We start from the raw sequence: 24,178 nt of genomic DNA on the forward strand, positions 1-24,178 counted from the left end.
GTGTGTGTGTGTGTGTGTGTGTGTATAACATCTTATATATTGGGTTGGCCAAAATGTTCATTCGAAACCCAAACGAACATTTTGGCCAACCCAAAAAAAATATATATGTATATATCTCACAATTTCTTTATCCATTTACCCCCTGATGGACACTTAGATTGTTTCCATATCTTGGCTATTGTAAAAAATGCTATAATGAACATGATCTTTTTGAATTAATGTTTTCATTTTCTTCAGATAAATCCCAGAAGTGAAATTGCTGGATCATATGGTAGTTCTATATTTGTTTTTTGAGGCACCTCCATACTGTTTTTCATAGTGGCCGTACCAGTTTACATTCCCACCAGTGGTGCACAAGGGTTCCCTTTTCTCCACATCCTCGCCAACAGCTGTTGTTTCTAGTCTTTTTGATGATAGCCATTCTAACAGGTGTGAGGTGATATCTCACTGTGGTTTTGATTTCCATTTCTCTAATAATTAGTGATGTCGAGCATCTTTTCATGTGCCTGTTAGCCATCTGTATGTCTTCTTTGGGAAAATGTCTATTCAGATCTTCTGCCTGTTTTTAATTGAATTGTTTATATTTCTGCTATTGAGTTGTATGAGTTCTTTACATATTTTGTATATGAACCCATTATCAGATGTATGATTTGCAAATATTTTCTCCCATTCGGTAGGTTGCCTTTTTATTTTGTTGGTGGTTTCCTTTACTGTGCAGCTTTTTTGTTTGATCTAGTCCCACTTGTTTATTTTTGCTTTTCTTGCTTTTGCTTTTGGTGTCAGATTAAAAAATTTATCACCATGACCTATGTCAAGGAGTTACCACCTATGTTTTCTCCTAGGAATTTTATGGTTTCAGATCTTACATTCAAGTGTTTAATTCCTTTTGAGTTAATTTTTGTGTACAGTGTAAGATAGTCCAATTTTATTTTTTCATGTGGCTGTCCAGTTTTCCCAACACCATTTATTGAAGAGACTGTCGTTTCCCCATTGTATATTCTTGGCTCCTTTGTTGTAAATTAATTGACCATATATGCATAGGTTTACTTCTGGGCTCTATTGTATTCCATTGGTCTATGTGTTTATTTTTATGCCAGTACCATACTGTTTCAGGAATTGTGATACCTCTGACTTTGTTCTTGTTTCTCAAGGTTGCTTTGACTATTCAGGGTCTTCTGTGGTTCCATAAAAATTTTAGGATCTTTTCCTATTTCTGTGAAAAATGCCATTGGAATCTTGATAGGGATTGCATTGACTCTATAGATGGCTTTGGGTAATATAAACATTTTAACAATATTAATTGTTCCAATTCATGAACATGAGATATCTTTCCATTTGTGTCTTCTTCAGTTTCTTTTATCAGTGTCTTATAGTTTTCATTGTATAAGTCTTTCACCTCCTTGGTTAATTTATTTCAAGTATTTTATTGTTTTTGATGCTACTGAATCAAAATGTTTACTTCTTTTTCAGATGTTTTGTTGTTAGTGTATAGAAATAATTGATTTTCGTATGTTGATTTTTTTTTTAAGATTTATTGATTGATTGATGGCTATGTTGGGTCTTCGTTTCTGTGCTAGGGCTTTCTCTAGTTGCGGCAAGCGGGGGACACTCCTCATCGCGGTGCACGGGCCTCTCACTGTCGTGGCCTCTCTTGTTGCGGAGCACAGGCTCCAGACGCGCAGGCTCAGCAGTTGTGGCTCACGGGCCTAATTGCTCCGCGGCATGTGGGATCCTCCCAGACCAGGGCTCGAACCCATGTCCCCTGCATTAGCAGGCAGATTCTCAACCACTGCGCCACCAGGGAAGCCCCTTGTATGCTGATTTTATATCCTGCAACTTTGCTGAATTTGTTGATTAGTTCCAACAAACAGTATTTTGGTTGAGTCTTTAGGAATTTTTATATATAGGATCATGCCATCTGCAAATAGTGACAATTTTACTTTTTGCTTTCTGATTTGGATGACTTTCATTTCTTTGTCTTGCCTAGTTGATCCTAAGTAGGAGTACCATATTGAATAAGAGTGGTGAGAGTGGGCACCCTTGTCTTATTCCTGATCTTAGAGGAAAAGCTTTCAATTTTTCACCGATGAGTACAGTGTAAGCTGTGGGTTTATCATATATGCCTTTATGATGCTGAGGTATGGTCTTTCTATACCAAATTTGTTGAGGATTCTAATGATGAAAGGATGTACTTTGTCAAAAGCCTTTTCTGCATCTATTGAGATTATCATATGATTTTTATCTTTCATTCTTTTAATATAGTATATCACATTTGCATATGTTGAACCATCCTTGCATCCCAGAGATAAATTCCTCTTGGTCATGATGTATAATGCTTTTTTTTTTTTTTTTTTGGCATACGGAAATTTATTACTATCATGCTTTCATTATCAAAACTTATGATCTTGGTCTTTCCTTCCTGCCTTTGTATAAGGCCAAAAGAGAGACATTGGCTACTTTGACAACCTTAAAGCGGACTCCAGGAATGTCAGCAACAGCATGACCTTTGCGACCAAATCCAGCAACCAGAATTTCATCATTTTCCTCAGTAAAATTCAAACAACCATCATAGGGTACAAAGGTTGTGATTTTTTTTGGCATTGGTGATGAGCTGAATCCTGACACCCTTCCTGATGGCAGAATTTGGCTGTTTGGCTTCAACTCTACTTTTTCAAGCACAGTTGCCTTGGCATGAGAAGCACCTCCAAAAGGGTTGGCCTTCAGGGCTGTGCCCAAATGGGCTTTCTTGTACTGTTTATCATGCCACTTCTGGTCTCGTCGGTGGCTACAGAGCTTCCTGGCAGTATGAAGACCGCGACACTTGCCCATCCTGCCGGTGCCACGGGCCTGAACGAAAGAGTATAACTCTTTTAATGTGTTTCTGCTCTAGGTTTTTGCTTTGTGGTTACCATGAGGCTTACACAAGACATCTAACAGGTAACACAGTGCATTTTAATTTGATAGCAGCTTGACTTCAGTCATCTATGAAAGTTTCACCCTTTTACTTCTCCGTTTTTATATTTTTGATGTTGCATTTTTATATTGTGTATTCATTAACACATTATGGTAGCTATTGTTACTTTTAATACTCTTCCTTTCACCTTTATACTAAAATTATGTGGTTAACAAACTATCCTATTACAGATTTAGTTTCTAGGTCTGATTGTATATTTACCTTTACCAGTGTGTTATATACTTTTGTATTTTTTGTCACTGCTTAGCTTCTTTTCATTTCAGCTCAAAGAACTCCTTTCAGCATTTCTTGCAAGGCAGGTCTAGTGGTGATGAACTCTCTCAGCTTTTGTCTAGAAAAGGCTTTATTTCTTCTTCATATCTGAATGATAACTTTGCTAGATAGACCATTCATGGCTAGCAAGTTTTTTCTTTCAACCCTTTGAATATGCCATTCCATACTCTTGGCCTGTAGGGTTTCTGCTGAAAAACCCATTGATAACCTAATGGGTGTTCCTTTGTAGGTTACAATCCTTTTTTCCCTAGCTGCTTTTAGAATTATTTCTATATCCTGAGAAATATTAAAAATATAAAAATGGAGAAGTAAAAGGGTGAAACTTTTGTAGATGACTGAAGTCAAGCTGCTATCAAATTAAAATGCACCGTGTTATCTGTTAGATGTCTTGTGTAAGCCTCATGGTAACCACAAAGCAAAAACCTAGAGCAGATACACATTAAAAGTGTTATATATCATGACCAATAGGATGATCTATTAGCATGTATTTGGGTGCCCAATCCTCTCCTCAGGTTTAGGAAGTTCACAGCTATTATTTCTTTAAATAAATTTTCTGCTCCCATCTCCCTCTCTCTCTTTCTGGAACCCCAGTTATTATATTTGTCCTTTTGATGGAATACTATAGACCACGTAGGCTTTTTTCACTCTTTTCATACTTGTTTTGTTTTGTTTATTTGCCTCTAACTGGGTTATTTCCAAACTCCTAATCTCTAATGCACTTGTTCCGTCTTCCATTTGCTCTGCTCTACTGCAGATTCTACTGCATTTTTCATTTCATATATTGAGTTCTTCAGCTCCAGAATCTCTGTTTGGTTCATTTCTATGATTTCTATCTCTTTGGGGAAATTTTCATTTTGATCTTGTTTTTTTTTTTTTTTTGAGATTTCATCAAACTGTCTTTGAGTTTTCTTGCAGCTTGTTGAGTTTCTTCAAAACAGCTATTTTGAATTCTTTTTTGGCTAGATCACAAAATTCTGTACCTTTGAGCTTTGTTATTGGAGAATCATTATTTGCTTTTTGTAATGGTATGTTTCCTTGATCTTAAATGTTCCTTGTAGTTTTGCATTACTGCTTTCACATTTGAAGTAGGAGATGCCACCTTAAACCTTTGTTAGTTGGTTTCTGATGAACTATCCTGTTCAATGGTGTCGTTATTACCTGGGGTTTTATCTGTCTTTGTATTGGTACTCTTACTCCACTTCTCTTGCTCCCTCGTGTGGCAGGATTCTTAAGCCTTTATGTCTTCTCTGATGCTTACAAGTCACCAGGCAGGCTCCTGGAAACCTCTCTTTTGTTTTCCAGAAGGTGGTGCTATAGCTTCAGTTTGTGGTTTCTCCCTTGTCCACACTATGTGGCCTGTTTCTGAGTGTGCTTCCTAGCCACAGGAGCTTGCTTTCACTACTGCAGTAGGAAGCGTGCACATGGAGACGCCACAGACTAGGGCGAGGTGTGGGTTTAGCACTGGCCCATGGATCTAGTAGGGAGATCCTCAGGTGTGGTACTCCCAGGGGTTTGTGGGTGGACTTCCTGCTGAGTGCAATCAGCAGGAAAGGCGTCCCTTCTCTGCCTCTTCCCCCATCTCCAGTCATGAAAGACCAACCTCAGAACTCTGGGTGCTATTGGAGAGAAAACAGGTTTGTCCCACACAACTGAGGTAGCTGGGTACTCACCCCAAACTATCCTTCCCCACCCCTAACGAGGGAGAGGGCGCCGCCACTGGATACATCAGCCTGGTACAGTGTTTCCTTGGGGGAGGGGACACTGGGAAAGTTCCTCTTACCACCCCCTCTGCTGTGACCAAACTTGTTTTGTTGTTGTTGTTGTTTCTAGAATGGTGTGCTGGAATCTCCCCTCAGGAAGGCTGGACTTCTGCGATTTCTCTCTCATGCACGAGTATCTGCCCAGGTCAGCACTCTCCAGTTTTGGGTTTTTTTTTTCCAATCATAGCAAGAGGGGGTTCTGGGCAGGTTCACTGGCTCCCTTGATTCTTCAGCCTATACCGAAATCTGTCTGCCTATTACTGGATGCACAGGTAGGTGAGATTCCTGGATCCCACAGCTCCCACAAAGGTGCTTTTGTTTGTGGATGGATGTCTATTTTGTTGTTTTAAAAAGGGGACAAAAAAGAGGAATGTTTTATGCCGCCATGATGCTGACATCACTCCCCTGATGTAATGTTCATTCTTTATGACATATTTCATAACTGGAAAAATATTGTGTAAACAACATGATATGATAAGGAGTTGATAACTATTCGAGCTGCCACCTTCTGGGTACACAATGGGATTGTTCTCTGGCTCTTTGTGGTTGGGCAAGGGCTAAAGCATGTAAAAATTGTAGACTACGGTGCAGAGTTTGGACTTTAGTACAAGGCAGCCACTGGTGGGTTTAGGAGAATGATATGATATGGATCACATTTTAAAGGGAGAATTCTTGCTGCTGTACGGAGGGTGTATTGTTGGGGGCAAGTGTGGAACCACAGAGCACAGTTAGAGAACTAGTAATGGTGAGATGATGGTGACTTGAACTTCACTGATTACAGGCAAAATAGAAGTGGAATTTTTTTGAATGCATTTTGCAGGTGTATCTGAAAGGACTTACAGAAAAGTGGGGACTAGGGGTTGAAGGAAAGAGGGGGATTGCAGATGATCACTGTTTTGGGTTGAACAACTGAATATATGGTAGGGCCATTTACCATAATGGGAGCAAATGAAGGATTAACAGGTATGAAGAGAGGGACTGGAGCTTATTTTTCTCTGTATTAGCTTTAGACAGCTATGTGCACATGTTAAATAAACCACTAGAGAGACAATCCCATCTCTCAAGGGAACACTCAGAGTCAAAGATGTATATATTTGGAAGTCAGTAGTATACAAATGATATTTAATTCAAAGGACTAGATTAGATCATCCAGAGAGAATATACATAGAATAAAAGATGTGAAGACAGGAGAAAAACCAGGTTAGTATGCAGTCATAGAAGCCAAAAGAAGAAAACGTGTTTTGAATGCTGTTGAGAGACTGAGCGACATATTAAGCAATGATAGTATTTGACAAATGGAGCTAATTGGCAGCTTTGACAAGGGAAGTTTTGACAGAGTTCTGTGTGGTGGTGGGGAATGGGGGAGGCAGATGGAGAGGGTTGAGGAGAAAGTGGAAGAAAATGAAGAAAGAGAATGAAGGGAATTTTGGTCAGTTTCCCTCTGAAGGGGAGCCAGACTGGGCTTGGAGGAGATATGTGGTGAAGGCAGATTTTCTTTCTTTAGGATAGGGGATGCTAGAGTGTGCTTGTTTGCTGATGGTGATTCAGGAGTGAGGAAGAAGCTAATGATGCAGGAGATGAAGAGGTTACTACACCGGGGAAGAGAGGGTTCTGATCCAGGGCACAATGGAGGGGCTGTCCTTTCACTAGAAGAGAGATCCTCCATCCAAGGATGGAAAGGCAGGTAGATGTTGGTTTTAATGATGAAACTACGAGGGAGGGAGTGCTCCTTGATTGTGGCTCTTTTCATTGACTTATGAACAAAATAAGTGGAATAATATTTGATGGAACTGAATAAAGACCCCACTGCACATCAAAAAGATTCCCATGAAACAATAAATTAATGAAAATCAATCAACCCCTGTATATTTCTTGGTTAATCTTAAGATTTAAGGGTAAAGAATGAATTCTATAAGCATGTAAGTGGAAAATAAAATTACAAAAAAAGCAAAAAGGCAGGCTGTACTTCTGGTCCAGCCATGATGGAATAGCTAATATCAGATGAATTCTCCTGCTGAAAACAACTATAAAAGATGTACAATGTACATTTAAAAACTGTTTAAAATATTTAAAGAATTATGTAACTCAGGCAGGATTTGAGGGGTTACAATATGTGAAACAAAGGAAACATAGTGAGGTGGACTTCATATTTCCCCTGGCTTTTCCCTTGAGGGCATTTGCTATTTCAGTAAAGCAGGGGAAAAGAATCCTAGTAGAAAGCAGCAGACAGAATGTTTAATTCAGAGATGACACAATCATACATACAGAAAATTCAAAAGAATCATTTATCATAATTAATAAATGCATTAACAAGGTCACTAGATACAAGATGGATATTAAAATAGCAATTGTCTTTCTATATACCAGCAACAAAAAATTAGACAATGGAATTTCTGAAGATGTGCTGGCTTTGACTCACAGATATAGAGAACAAACCAGGGGCTACCAATGGTGAGAGGGAAAGGGGGAGGGGCACTTTAGGAGTGAGGGGGGAAGGGGTTATTATGGGATTATATGAAATCGTGTGTGAAACTTCTCAAAATTGTAAAGCACTATAGAATTTAAAGAATCTTTCATTTAATTTTAAAAATGGGCTGACTTCATATTATGACAAATATGTGATGGCAGAAAATAAAACATTGTCTAACAAGTTTTGAGGGGAAATGTTATTTATTTATTTATTTATTTATTTATTTATTTATTTATTTATTTATTTATTTATTTTTGGCTGCGTTTTGGGTCTTCGTTGCTGAGTGCGGGCTTTCTCTAGTTGCGGCGAGCAGGGGCTACTCTTCGTTGCGGTGTGCAGGCTTCTCATTGCGGTGGCTTCTCTTGTTGTGCAGCATGGGCTCTAGGTGCATGGGCTTCAGTAGTTGTGGCACGCGGGCTCAGTAGTTGTGGCTCACGGGCTCTAGAGCGCAGGCTCAGTAGTTGTGGCTCCCGGGCTTAGTTGCTCCGCGGCATGTGGGATCTTCCAGGACCAGGGCTCGAACCGATGTCCCCCGCACTGGCAGGGGGATTCTTAACCACTGCGCCACCAGGGAAGTCCCGTGGGGAAATGTTTGTCATGTGCCAAATTTTCTTTTTCTTTGAAGCAACAGAAAGACAATCTTAAATATGCAAGGCTGTGCTAGTTTTAATGGTGAAACTATGAAGGAGTGCTATTTTCCACTAAAAACTATTTGATTTTGTACTTCAGCTGGAAGATGAATCAAGACAGAGAATTCATGATTGCTAAAGACATAGTTTGAAAAAAACTGGCAGTGAGCGTCAAATGATCTAAAAACAAGTAACTTTAAGATGCCATTAAGTGTATTCATAAAATATACCTTTTAGGCATATATGCAAGGTATAATTTTTAGAGTAACAACTGGACAAAAATAGGTAGGTTATAACAAAAGTGGAAGATAGAAGATAGTTTTCTGAAACATACTACCATTTCATTATTGACATTAGTCTTTAGAGAATTATAGACTTAAGTGTATTTTTAGCTTTTTATTGAAGTGTAATATGCATATATAAATATGTACATATCGTAAGTATACAGCTCACTGAATTTTCTCTAGGTGAACACACCTTGCAACTATTCCAGACATCAAGAAATAAAACCTTGTTAGGACCTCAGGAAGTTAAGCATATTTTTTAAAATAACTAGTAATAACTGGTAGAACAAAATGAAAGACACCAACCTACCCTCCAAAAAGTGTAATTATTAAAGGAACTACAGTTTTCTAAATAAACAGAAGAGGGCGCACGTGAACTGTGAAATACAGTGAGCTGTCTGAAATCCTTATCCTTGCCTGTTATTGCTAGTCCAAGAAAAAACAGAACATTTCCAAATGAATGGCAAATGGAAGATAACATACAAACAAAGCCAACATATAAAGGTAACATAAAATAAAAATCATAACATTTCAGCCAATAAAAAATCCCTCCCAAAAATGAAGCAGAAGGAAACACGCACAATAACCAAACTAAACTAAACATTGTTAAACATTTGCAGATGTGAAAAACACCTAGTCACAAATTCAAACACTCAACCCCTCCCCCCCAAAACAAAACAAAGCAAAGCAAAACCCAAGATAACATAAAATGAAAGTCTCGCAATAATGGTGGAAGAGTTTGTTTGCACCAATCCTCCTACAAATAACAGCCATGAAATTCCTATCAAAATATAAAAACAACCACTTGAAGGCACTAGAGAACAACCAAAAGGAAGAAGAAACAAGAGGAGGGGTTGACACTTGGGAAGAGAGATCAGACTGGGTAAGTTTTCCCTTTTGATTGCTTTTAGACTAAGGGAAGCCCACAGTCCTCCTCCAAGGGAGCTACTAAAACTTAGATTGCAGTCCAGTGGTTAAGAGTCAGTGGTTGAGACTCCACGCTTCCACTGCAGGGGCCGCGGGCTCAGTCCCTGGTCAGGGAACTAAGATCCCACATGCCATGCCACGTGGCCAAAAAACAAACAAACAAACAAACAAAACTTAGATGGAATCTCACAATCTTAATAGCTTGAAGAATCAAAGGACAGAGTTTGAGGCACCACAGCAGCTATTAAGATGGGAGTTGTTATTGTTGAGTTGTGTCTCCCCAAAATTCAAATGTTGAAGTCCTAGTCCACAGTATCTCGGAATGCGACCTTACTTGGAAATATGGTCATTGCAGATACATTTAGTTAAAATGAAGTCATGCTGGAGAAGGGTGGGCCCCAATTTAATAGGACTGGTATCCATACAAAAGGGCAAAACTTGGACAAAAACACACACAGGCAGAGTGACACATGAACATTGGAAGGTGACTACAAGAACAAATTTTCGAATTTTTCTGAACATCAAAAAATTTTTAAAGAGAAAAGGAAACATACTACACAGAGAAAGGAACATATTAAATAAAACAAAATGCACAGTAAATATAACATTAAAATAGATATTAAATCAAGCCTGTCACTCATTTCAATGCATGTAAATGGAAACTTACCTACTAAAAAGATTTTCAGATTGATTCACAAAGCACAGCCCTACTCTGTGCTCAGGAGATACAACTAAATCAAAGTGATTCAAAATGGCTAGAACGAGGGAGATGTGTAAAGGTATAGCAGGCAAATAAGACAATAAGAAAGCAGAGACTGTGATCATGATATCAGAAAATGTTCAATCTGGACAAAAAGCATTAAATGAGACAGCAGAATACTTGATAAGGCCAAGAGCTTAATTCACAATGATGATACATCAGTTGTGAATATATGTAACACAAATAGCACAGAAACTACCTTTATAAATCAGAAAGTTAAGGATATACATACATAAAACCACAGCAAAACTAGGAGATATCACTTTTGGTCCAACACAGGACACAGGTCAAATGGACAAAAAATAAGATTATAGAAAATCTAACCAGCATAATCAATATATAGAATATATATATCATGCTAATAGGGCCCCACCTCAAGTGCATGCCAGGCGTTTCTGCTTTTCTGCCTCAGAGCCTTCTGAAAGGCACTGAAATTTCCTGATATGGACTGAATGCTTGTATATTCCCCCAAATCCGTAGGCTGAAGCCCTAACCCTCAGTGTCATGGTATTTGGAGGTGGGGCCTCTGGAGGTAATTAGGTTTGGATGAGGTCATGAAGGTGGGGCCCTCGTGATGGGATTAGCGACTTTATAAGAGAGAAACCGGTGAGCTTGTGCCCTCCCTCCCTCTCTATCTCTGTCTCTCTCTCTACCGTGAGATGACACGGTGAGAAGTTTGCTACCGGCAAGTCAGCAAGACAGTCTCCACCAGAACCTGACCATGCTGGCACTCTATTCTCAGACTTCCAGCCTCTGGAACCTGAGAAAATACTTTTGTATTGTTTAAGCCACCGAGTCTATGGTAGTTTGTTATTGAGTTGACTAATATACCTGCTCAGCACATGAGCTAGCCTAGAAGAATGGAGAGGAGAATTAATGTCCTAGTGCCTTTCATCAACCATAGTGGATGAGAGCTGGTGGATAAAAGTGAGAGTTACAGAGTTGCAGAGGCTAAATTCCTGGGGAGTATGGCTGAGAGATCAGGGCACCCTTCCTCCACCCAGCCTAGGCTCATAGTATAGCGGCTCTACCACAAGCACAGCCAGTAAAGAATATCAGGGCCCCAAGTGCCCTTGCTCGAGCTTGCTCATAGGGCAGACGTTCCATGCCAAGAGAGGCAAGCCACCTACCCAGCTTCCTGCACCTAAAGCAGGGTGTCTCTCCAAAAGAAGCCAGTTCCAGAGATTTTGCCAAGAGGGAAAGATAGTCTACAGGATTAGAGAGCATCCAAGCTCTCCCCAAAAGAACTGACTTTATTTGAAATAGTGTGAGAACATTCAAGCCTAAGGACACTCTCAAAAACAATGGAGATTTTGTTGGTGAGCAACTAAGAGGAGGCTGGTAGCTTCATTAGAGCAACATACTAAATCGTGGGCCAGCTAGCCTAACCATAAAAAAATCAGGGAAAGAGACAGCTACAAAAAACACTTCTGAAGTCAGAACAAACTTCAAAGACCTGCCTCAAAAACAACCCCTGCAAAGTGGCCTGATGTAATCAGGTCAGACTGAGGAGTAATGTATACCCTAGGGCATTGAAAGCAATAGACCAATCAGCTGGCAGTTAGTGAGCCTAACAGCTGGTGAGAAGGAGACAGTCCAAGGGAGTCCTGCAAAAGCCATGGTCAGACCAGGATGACCCTGCACATGCCCAAGGCTGCACCCACTGAGAAGCAACATCAGAGGCTTCACACTGTGGGAATAACAGACTTCACTAAAATATTGCAGCCAGTCACTAAACAAATGAGCAGACAACAAGCCCCAGCATGGGAGGAAATCAGTATCCAGAGTTGCTACAAAATATTCCAAAATGTACAACTTTCAACAAATAATTAGTACACTTTCAACAAATAATTATGAGACATGCAGAGAGACAGGAAAGACCATACACAGGAAAGAAGCCTGCAACAGACTGCCTATGAAAGGGTCCAACTGTTGAATTTAACAGATAAAGATTTCGCAGCAATCATTAGAACTATGCTTAAAGAGGTAACGGAAACAGTGCTTAAAGAAGTAAAGGAAGGGGCTTCCCTGGTGGCGCAGTGGTTGAGAATCTGCCTGCCAATGCAGGGGACACGGGTTCGAGCCCTGGTCTGGGAAGATCCCACATGCCGTGGAGCAACTAGGCCCGTGAGCCACAACTACTGAGCCTGCGCGCCTGGAGCCTGTGCTCTGCAATAAGAGAGGCCGCGATAGTGAGAGGCCCACGCACCGCAATGAAGAGTGGCCCCCGCTTGCCGCAACTGGAGAAAGCCCTCGCACAGAAACGAAGACCCAACACAGCCAAAACTAAATAAATAAATAAATAAATTTATTAAAAAAAAAAAAAAAGAAGTAAAGGAAGAAAGCAATTATACTCCAGTAAAGATGTTAAAAAAAAAAAAAAGTAAAGGAAGGAATGATGACAATGTCTCATAAAATAGAAAATATCAATACAATAAAGAGATAGAAACTATAAAAAAGAACCAAATGGAAATTCTGGAGACAAAAAGTATAACAGAAATGAAAAATTCACTAGAGGGTTCAATATTACATTTGAGCAGGCAAAAGATAGAGTGGACAATTTAAAAAGTAAATTTATAGAGATTATGTAATCTGAAGAACAGAGGAAAAAATGAAAAGTGAACAGAATCTCAAAGAAACGTAGGACACCATTAAGCACATCAATACACACAGAATGCGAAGGAGAGGAGAGAGAGAAAGGAGGAGAAATAATGGCTGAAAACTCAAGAAGCTCAACAAACTCTTAGCAAAATAAACACAAACGCTAAAAGTCAAATATAAAGAGAAAAATTTGAAAGCAGCAAGAAAAAAGTGACTCATCATTTACAAAAGGATCCCAATAAGATTAACACCTGACTTTCCATTAAAAACAGCAGAGGCAGTGGGGTGGCATATTACAAAGTACAGAAAGAAAGAAAAATTGAAGGGAGAGATATACAATTCAACAATAATATCTGGTGACTTAAACACCTCGTTTTCAATAATGGATAGAATACATATATAACATTTTCTCCTATCATAGGACCCAGCAATCCCTTTCCTAAGTACATTCCCAAGAGAATTGACAATCTTCACAAAACAACTTATACACAAATATATGTAGCAGCTTTATTCATAATATCCCAAACCTGAAAATACCCACATGTTTAACAGGAGAATGGACACATCGTGATACAGCCTCACAATGGAAAACTACTCAGCAATAAAAAGGAAGAGATTACTTTCCTAGACAATAGCATGTAGGCAACAGCATGTGTGAATCTCAGAAACATATGCTTAAGGAAGCAGTCAAACACAAAGGAATATATATGTACTTCATTATTTCACTTATATGAAGTTCAAAAATAGTAAACTCATCTCTGGTGATAAAAATCAGAATACCAGTTGCCTCTAGTGGGGGAGTATTCACTGGAAAGTGACACAAGAGAATTTGGGAGGGTTATGAAAGTGTTTTATATCTTCATTTGGGTGTTATTTTCATGGGTGCCTACTGAGTTAGAGAAAGCTACAGGTCTCCTCCTGTGTAGGGAGAAACCCAGTCTTTCCCTTTTGAGTTTCTCCTGTGTGTCTCCTCTACTCTCACACTACTACCACGTTCACACAGAACACCACTTCTGATACTTCTGGTCACCAAATGTGTGGGAGGTTTTCCTACACCAAGCAGTTCTCTGTGACACTGGCTGTCCTACAATTTAACTCAGTTCTGACCCAATCTACCTGGAGATAGTGTCAGAACCCACAGGTTAAGACTGCTCCCATACCACTTCAAATGCCAATTGCAAGAAGTAGGTTCCCAGGTTACCCACAACTTCTGCCCGACGTGGCTATACATCGGAGGGTCCCATGACCCCCTCCTCAGTGTGATTAATTTGCTAGAGTAGCTCACAGAACTTAGGGAAACATTTATTTACATTTATCAGCTTATTAAAGTATATGATAAAGGATGCAGATGAACAGCCAGATGAAGAGATACACAGGACAAAGTCTGGCAGGGTCCTGAGTGCAGGAGCTTCTGTCCCTGTGGAGGTGGGGTGTGTCACCCTCCCAGTGTGGATGTGTTTGAACCTGGAAGTTCTCTGAACCCTGTGCTATTGAAATTTTTATGGAGACGTCCTTACATAGGTATGATCAATTATTGACTGGGGCTAAAATTCCAACCAGAAGCCATCCAGGAGCCCACCCATAGTCACTTCAATAGAACAAAAGATGTTCCTAGTGCTCTTATCACTTGGGAACATACAAGGGTTCTAGAGCTCTGTGCCAGGAACTGGGGGCAGAGACCGATATATATATTTTCTATTATCTCATACATACATTTGTCAAGTGTATGTATAATTAAGATCTCTGTATATATAGTATATGTAAACTGTATCTCAATAAAACTGAGTAAAAAAGGAAATTCATAGAACTAAAACTGAAATTCAGAAATTCAGAAATAAAATCTCTGATTATTAAATAAGCCAAAAATTTAAATCTATTTTTTTTCTGCCATCCTTCGGCTCTAGTTTCAGAGAGAACATCTCTAACCAGGGACCGATGTGGGTCTTGTGGGGCCTGAAATGTATGTAATTTTGGAGATCTGTTGTGAACAAGAGAACACAAATGTACAAATATAAAATTAGGCAGGAATGAGAATGTTCATTTAAAGTGATAAAACAGTCATAGCAAATTTAAAAATTGTAAACATATGACAAATACCACAAACATCATAAATCGAATTCGATGTTTTTATTGACCTATTGCCTGACAAAACTCTATGATATGTTTTGTACATATTTTGGCTGCATACTCTTTGATCACCTGTTTATATGAGAGTGACTTTATAATATTTTCTATAGAAAGAAGAGAAAGATATTTCTTTCCTCTAGTATGGTTTTATATATATTTTTTATTATATATAGTATATATACTTATTGCATATAAGTGTATCTTTTATGATTGCTTGTAGGGATTCATAAAAGGTACAACTTCATCCATAGAAGTTACTCTTTGTGTTTGTAGGCTCATGCCCTGGAAATATTCTTTTGTGTGATTTGCATAAAAATGTTTGGTGTATTTATAATTGAATATGCTGTATTATCAAATATATTCCTGACAAGAGTACTTCTATTTTGACCAGGCATCTATGAGAACCAAATCCTGTGCTTATAATTTTACATGTCTAATGATTGTAAGAATTCTCTGTGGACTAGCTTCTGTGTCCATACATTCCAAATCTTGTTCTTCCATCACGACTGACATAATTTTGGGGTTTTTTGTTTTGTTTTGCTTTTTTATTGTAGTATAATTGCTTTACAATGTTGTGTTAGTTTCTGCTGTACAATGAAGTGAATCAGCTATATGTATACCTATATCCCCTCCCTCTTGGACCTCCCTCCCACCCATCCCACCATCCCAGCCATCTAGGTCGTCACAGAGCACCAAGCTGAGTGTCCTGTGCTTTATAGCATGTTCACACTAGCTATCTATTTTACACGTGGCCGTGTATATATGTCAATCCTGATCTCCCAATTCGTCCCACCCTCCCCTTCCACCCCTGTGTCCACATGTCCATTCTCTACATCTACGTCTCTATTCCTGCCCTGCAAATAGGTTCATCTGTACTATTTTTCTAGATTCCACATATATCCGTTAATATACGATATTTGTTTTTCTCTTTCTGGCTTACTTCACCCTGTATGACCGACTCTAGGTCCATCCACATCTCTACAAATGACCCAATTTCGTTCTTTTTATGGTTGAATGATATTCCATCGTATATATGTACCACATCTTCTTTATCCATTCATCTGTCGTTGAACATTTAGGTTGTTTCCATATCCTGGCTATTAAATAGTAAATAGTGCTGCAATGAACATTTGGTACATGTATCCTTTTGAATTATGGCTTTCTCAGGGTATATGCCCAGTAGTGGGATTGCTGGGTCATATGATAGTTCTATTTTTAGTTTTTTAAGGAACCTCCATAAGGTTCTCCACAGTGGCTGTATCAATTTACATTCCCACCAACACGACTGACATAATTATGGTACTGGGCACACATTCCTATTCCTATAGGACCACTGGCCAACACTTTCATGTCATGATAATTGGGTAAGTTGGCTCTGTGGGTGATAGCAGTGTTCTTAGAAGCCATTCCAGCACCAGGGCACCTAGCAGTAACTTAACTCTACAGAAATAACTGCAAATCCCATAAAAATATTCTATTAACCCCAAACTGAATGCATCCCCAGCTCCACTTGGCCTTAGCCAGGTCCAAGTCATGCTGAGGCCACCCAGAAGGACTGGATCTAGGGAGGCATGTGACCAAGAGAAAGTTGAGGAAGGAATAGCAACCTTAACTGACTGTGGTTAAAATAAATACCACGTTTTGCAAATTTTACAGAAACATATGACTGAACACAATGCTGGACCTCTTCCTGGGACCTTGGAAAGGGCTATGCGGGTGGGTGGTCCTGAAGCTTAGTTTTCATTAACTGTGTTCATGTAAATCTGTTTCTGTCTCTAATTCTTTGCTAGATGGACACTTGTTGAGGGCACTCTCCTCTCATTCTAATTATGCAGAAACCTCAGCTGTTTCCTTTTCCTCCAAGAAAATCAGGTTTTTGTGTTTGATTTGTGTTTGAGTTGTCCAGTTCCTACAAAAGTTGAGCCTAAATTTATACTGCAATTCATCATTCAGAGGAAGCAAAAGGAAGAAAGCCAAGTGGGAACTCGTTAGGGAAGCACTAACCAGAACCACAGTGCCCCCTTTGGGAACTGGAGATCTTTCTCCAGACAAGGTGGTTGGTGAGGAAACCGTTTTGGTGGAATTGAATCTCAAAGGTTTTGTTCATTATCTCCCATTATGGTGAGAGCTAAAAGGGGAAATAACTAGAGGGAAATTTCAAAAGGTATAGAAAGAAAGATGTAGGGACAGAATCTAGAAAAATTCAGTCAGACTTTCTGTGAAAGACTTGCATAGAAAACTGAGTCAGTAATTTTCTACATGAGAAAGATGAGTTAGTAATATACTCATGGAAACAGAGTTTAGACCGACTGGCCACTTGAAATTATTTATGGACCAAAGATATAATGGATATGTACATAAATTAATGAATAGTACATAAATAAAAATCTGAAACCCTCCCTTGATTTACTCATCTCTGCTTTACCCTGAGAGGCCGTGTGGTAAAATGGAAAGTGCACCCAGTGTCAAACATACCCAGATTCTAGTCTCTGTTCTGTCACTCACTACCTTTGTAACAGAGCTTCAGTTTCTCATCTGTAAAATATTAATAATAGTACTTACCTCATTAGGTTGTTGTGATGATTAAATGAGATAATCCATGGAAAGCAGGTGGAATAATGCCTGACACAATAAATACTCAATATATGTTAACTATTGTGGTGGTTGTTATCACATGGTTTAGAATCCTTGCTCTGCCACTTACTAGCCATGAAATCTTGGGCGACTTATGTAACATTTCCAAGCCTCTGTTTCCTCATCAATAATATGCAATTCTACTTCACAGGATTTCTATTAGGACTGGAGATAATGTATCTACAGTTAATATAGTGGCGATTCTTTTTTTTTTTAACATCTTTATTGGAGTATAATTGCTTTACAATGGTGTGTTAGTTTCTGCTTTATAACAAAGTGAATCAGTTATACATATACATATGTTCCCATATCTCTTCCCTCTTGCGTCTCCCTCCCTCCCACCCTCCCTATCCCACCCCTCTAGGTGGTCACAAACCGCAGAGCTGATCTCCCTGTGCTATGCGGCTGCTTCCCACTAGCTATCTATTTTACATTTGGTGGTGTATAGTGGCGATTCTTAAAAGTGGAAACTGTTATACTTGAGAGCAGACAGATCAGTAAGAAATAATGTTATGTTAGAAAATGATTTCCAAATCATATCACCTTTGTTCAAGTAGGACATCATTTAGGATAGAAAATGAGCTGTGAAATATATCTGGGACTAGCCAATGAAAGGACATAAGTACACAGATGTCAGTTTTGGTACATTAGCAGCTGAATCCAGTTGAAGGTATTTGACATAGGAGAAGATGTCAAGTGTAATAGGACACACATTTTTGAAGATGTATGTTGTAGCCAGCCTCTAAAAGAGTCCCAAATGCTCCCTGCCTCCTGGTATTCATATGCTTGTGTCCCTTCTCACACTGTATCATGGTTGGTCTCTGTGACCAATATATTCTATGAAGTATGTCACTTTTTATATTGAGATATAATTTACATATATAAAAGCCATCCTTTTAAAGTATGATTTGGTGATTTTTTAGTATATTCACCAAGTTGTACAACCATCACCACTATCTAATTCCAGAATATCCCCCAAAGAAGCCCTGTAACCATTAACAGTCTCTTCCCACTTGCTGGTCTCCCCCAGCCACTGGCACCTCTAATCTACTTTCCATCCATTGTATAGATAACCACATTTTGTTTATCCATTCAAGAGTTGATAGACATATGGGCTATTTCTACCTTTTGGCTAAATAGTGCTGCTATGAACTTTATTTTTATTCTTTGTTGTTCATCTATTTTAGTATTTATGACTGTGGATTTTCTAGATTGTGATACTCATTTCCAGTTTTATTGTACTATGAGTGGAATCTGTGATATTGCTTTTTACATTGGGTTGATATTTTCTTTGTGGCTAGTACATGGTCAATTTTAGAAAAATTTCCTGGGCACTTGAAAACAAGATGTGTGGTTTTCAGGTGTGGAGCTTTTTATATCCCAATTATATATACTTAATTATCTTATTTATCTTATTAATTATCTGAGACGTACTTGACTGAAAGCCAGAGGTAGGGTGAGCCTCAAGTGGACTTACCCAGAGGCTACAGCACCAGATCATTTCCCATGATTCTCTTGAGCTAAACCCTCTTGTTTGTCAGTGCTTTGTAAAGATGGCTGAGTAGTGCCAGAACTCACATTCCTACGCAACAGCATTCTGAAGACAGATGACCATGTTTCTTTTTTTTGTAGAATGCGGAAATTTTGCCTAGAAGCCCAGCGAATTTTCCAACTCTTTGGCCTAAATTGGGTTATTTGCCCATGTCCATTCCTACGTAATCACAGGCAAGGGGCATATACTGCACAGTGACTGCATAGGCCTGGTTTGCTGAAACCATCACTGGGAGGCCTGACAAGATGGTCCTGATTAGGTTAAAACAATGAGGTGCTAACCCTGAATTCTAGATGGGATTAATTCCCTCTATCACTGTTACCCCCACTCCAAGTGCACCTCATGCTTCTATTCAACGGGGGAGAGGTAAAAGAATTCCTGGGAGACATCCACAGCTCCCACTACAGTTTTAAAATCTATTCATCTATCAAGAGTAGCAAAAAGAATTTGCATGTTCCTCCAGATTTTCTTTGTTTTATTTGGTGTGCAAATGTGCATGACTGTTATGTCATGAATGTGGAATGGCATGTTTATCTCATTTGGTGAACTTTAATTTGTCTTTAATTTGCCATTGTCTGATATTAAGATCTCCACTTTCACAGATGAATGGATAAAGAAGATGTGGCACATATATACAGTGGAATATTACTCAGCCATAAAAAGAAACGAAATTGAGCTATTTGTAGTGAGGTGGATGGACCTAGAGTCTGTCATACAGAGTAAAGTAAATCAGAAAGAGAAAAACAAATACCGTGTGCTAACACATATATATGGAATCCATAAAAAAAAATGGTTCTGATGAACCTAGGGGCAGGACAGGAATAAAGACGCAGACGTAGAGAATGGACTTGAGGACACAGGGAGGGGGAAGGGTAAGCTGGGACGAAGTGAGAGAGTAGTATTGACATATATACACTACCAAAGGTAAAACAGATAGCTAGTTGGAAGCAGCTGCATAGCACAGGGAGATCAGCTCGGTGCTTTGTGACCAGCTAGAGGGGTGGGATAGGGAGGGTGGGAGGGAGGGAGACGTAAGAGGGAAGAGATATGGGGATATATGTAGATGTATAGCTGATTCACTTTGTTATATAGCAGAAACTAACACAACACTGTAAAGCAATTACACTCCAATAAAGATGTTAAAAAAAAAATCTCCGCTTTCTCTTTATTTAATTTGCCTCGTATGACTCTTCCTATCCTCTTATTTTTCTAATTGAAGTATAGTTGATTTACAATGTTAATTTCTGCTGTACAGCAAAGTGATTCAGTTATACATATATACATTCTTTTTTTAATATATTCTTTTCCATTATGGTTTATCATAGGATATTGAATATAGTTCTCTGTGCTATACAGTAGGGCCCAGTTGTTCCTATCCTCTTATTTTTGAACTTTCCGAGTCACTTTGTTTTAGTTGTATTCTTTATAAATGGTTTTGCTTTCTGACCCAATGTATTGTTTTCTTATAATAGCAAAATTAATCCCACAGGTTTTAAATATTGATACAATATACTAAGCTTCTTTTACTTTACAGTTAGATTTATATTGGATTCTCACTTTGAAAAATGAGGAAATAGATATAATTCTACATTTCACTGCACCATCCTCCCCTTCACACTCAAATCTGACTACTCAATATTACTGTTATACTGTTAAATAATATAGTTCTCGTATTAATTTATCAACTCTGAAAGGCATCTACTAACTCATCATAGAACATGAGCAAATTGACATATTTACACTGTCTTCCACTGTTTCTCCTCTTCCGTCTCCTGACTTTAGATAAATAATATTTCTACCTTAAGAGTAAACACTTACCTGCAATTTTCTAACTATTCCCTCATTTGTAAAATCTTAGTTTTGCATACAATGAATTCAATGCCATCAGTTGTTTTTTGACCCAAAACTTTTCCATTCACCATTTGATTCACAGAAGTTCAACTTCTAATACTTTGTTCAAGAAATACACCAGGAAACTGTATTTGAAAATATCTGCCTTCGAACTTGTATAAAAATTTGGTAAAAATATTCACCACTTTTTTCACTAAGAATACTGAATATTGCCAGGTAGAAGTATGAGGCCAAACTGATTCTCCTTTAAAAGTGTCTTATTTTTTTGCCTGATGCCCAGCAGATTCACTACGCATGTTTAACTTTATATTATATAGAATATGTTAACCAGAATATGTCTTGTGTGTATTAACATATGTAGTATTTTCTTAAGATATAATGTGTACCCTCAATCTGTAGATTCACGTCTATTTTAAGACCTAGTCCTTAATTTAATCTTTGAATGCTTTTTTTCTTGTTCTTATGTTCTTTTTTCTATGGTCACTAATTTTGAGTATGTTAACTCAGCTCTCTCTTTTCAAAGCTATCATCTTCTATCCAGTCCATTTGCATTCTTTGTTCATTTCCACTTAATAGTATTCAATTTTCTTAAGATTTTATCCCATGACCCCAGGTGTGTATATTCAGCAGTATATATTCTCCTCATTGCTGATTTAATAGTGATTTTAATTTTCATGATCATTTTAATTTTTCTCCTCTTTCGTTTTCTAGATCTCTGCTAACTTTAATAAGTTAAAAATAACTTATTTTTATTTTCCTGTACTGTCCTATCATTTCTTTCTTGAGCCTCTATATATCTTATATGAACTTACTTTTCATGGAGATCATTTCTTCATTAAATTATTTGATTTCATAAAGAATTCTTTGATCTCAATTTTTACTGGATCATGAGGTAATTTTTCTAGTGTGTGTATTTTTTTCTGTCTTTTATTTATCATGGCTCTTTTCTTTTTTTCTCGTGCATTTTTACATAGGTTCCATTGTGGGTTTTTGTTTTGTTTTGTTCTATTGTTCTTGTTTGTTTGGTTGGTTTTTTGGTAGTTGTTACCCATCTTGAAGTGAAGGGAATTATTATTGGTCCAGCTATTTGCAGAAGGATAGTATAGGGGCGGGTCCAGGGGCAAGAATTGGAATACGCAGGAGCTTGAGTGTTTGTTTGTTTTTGTAAGTATACAATTCAATTTTTTTTTAGTAAATTTATTGATATATCAATTTAACTATCACATAATTTATAATATTTCCATCAGCTCCCAAATTCCCTCATGCCTATTTGAAGTAAATCCTCACTTTCAGTCTCTACAGATTTGCCCTTTCTGGACGTTTTATATAGATGGAATAATAATTATGTGATATTTTATGTTTATTTTTTCACTTAGCATAATATTTTTGAGATTTTGAGATTATCCATGTTGTAGCATTTATCAATAGTTCATTCCCTTTTATTGCTGAATAATATATGAATATGTACACTTGTTTATCCATTCACCAGTTGATTAACATTTGGATTGTTTCCAGTTTTTGTCTATTGCAAATTATACTGCTATGAACATTCACTTAAAATCTTTGAATAGACATATATTTACATTTATGGTAGACAGATATGTAGGAGTACAATTGCTTCATTGTATGGTAAGTTTACACCTAACTTTTTTTTTTAATAAATTTATTCAATTAATTAATTTATTTATTTTTTGGTGCGTTGGGTCTTTGTTGCAGTGTGCGGGCTTCTCATTGCAGTGGCTTCTCTTGTTGTGGAGCACAGGCTCTAGGCGCGCGGGCTTCAGTAGTTGTGGCTCGCAGGCTTCAGTAGTTGTGGCTCGCAGGCTTCAGTAGTTGTGGCTCGCAGACTCTAGAGGGCAGGCTCAGTAGTTGCAGCGCACAGGCTTAGTTGCTCTGCGGCCTGTGGGATCTTCCTGGACCAGGGATTGAACCCGTGTCTCCTGCATTGGCAGGAGGATTCTTAACCACTGCGCCACCAGGGAAGTCCTACACCTAACTTTTTAAGAAACTCCCAAAATGTTTTCCAAAGTGGCTATACCATTTTACATTCCCACTAGCAATGTATGAGATTACTGTTTATTCACATCCTCACCAACACTTGGTATTGTTTTATTTTTATTTATAGCATTCCAATAGGTATGTAATAGTGTCTCATTGTAGTTTTAATTTGCATTTCCCTAAGGTGTTGGGCATCTCTTCATGTGCTTATTAGCTATTCATATTTTTTCTGGTGAAATGGGTATTCAAATCTATTGCCTATTATTTAATTGTATTGTTTGTCTTATTTAGTTAAAGGAGCTCTTTATATATTCTGGATATAAGTCCTTTATCAGATATGTGATTTGCAAATATTTTTACCAGTTTGTGGTTTGACTTTTAATTTACTTAATGCTATCTTTTGAAGAGCAACAGTCTTAAATTTTGATGAAGTCTATTTGATCAGTTTGTTCTGTAATGGATCATGGTTTGGGTATCATATCATATTAAGCAAAGAAATCTTTGCTTAATCCAAGGTCACAAAGATTTTCTTCAGTGTGTTCTTCTAGAATTTTATAGTTTTAGTTCTTATATTTAGCTCTGTCATCTCATTTTAAGTTGACTTCTGTGTGCTATGGGTTAAGGGTATTTTTCTCTTTTCCCTCGGGACCACTTGTTGTCAAAAAAACTATTCTTTCCCCTATTCTGTTGCCTGGGCACCTTTGTTGAAAATCAATTAACCATAATATAAGGATTTATTTCTTAATTCTGACTCTCAACCCTGCTTCATTGATATCTATATCCTTACACTAAAACCACCCAAGCTGTACCTTTATAGTAAGTTTTAAAATCAAGTACATAAAATCGTGTTCTTACTTTACAAAATCGTTTTGGCTATTTCAGGCTCTTTGCATTCCATATACATTTTGGGAACAGCTTGTCAATTTCTATTAGAATGCTTGCTAGGATTTGGATAGGGATTGCATTGAACCTATAGATCATTTTGGGGACAATTGCCACCTGTTAATTCTGAGTCTTCCAATCCATGAACATAAAATGTCTCTCCACTTGTGTAGCTCTTCTTTATCTTGTCTTAGCAGTGCTTTCTAATTCTCAGTGTACTTGTCTTTTATTAAATTTGTTCCTACGCATTTTATTCATTTCAATACTACTGTGAAAAGATTTTTTTTTAAAAATGAGGTGCGTTTTTAAAATTTATTTATTATTTATTTATGACTGTGTTGGGTCTTCGTTTCTGTGCGAGGGCTTTCTCTTGTTGTGGCAGGCAGGGGCCACTCTTCATCGCAGTGTGTGGGCCTCTCACTGTCGCGGCCTCTCTTATTGCGGGGCACAGGCTCC

At 38.1% G+C, this 24,178-nt stretch overlaps 1 pseudogene; it reads right to left on the minus strand.

The window, feature by feature from the left end:
* Positions 1 to 2,358: 2,358 nt before the first annotated feature.
* On the minus strand, positions 2,359 to 2,829 carry LOC103014742 (40S ribosomal protein S23-like; annotated as a pseudogene).
* Between the last annotated feature and the right edge of the window lie 21,349 nt (positions 2,830 to 24,178).

This window comes from Balaenoptera acutorostrata, chromosome 7, assembly GCF_949987535.1.
Source record: "Balaenoptera acutorostrata chromosome 7, mBalAcu1.1, whole genome shotgun sequence".
NCBI lineage: Eukaryota > Metazoa > Chordata > Mammalia > Artiodactyla > Balaenopteridae > Balaenoptera > Balaenoptera acutorostrata.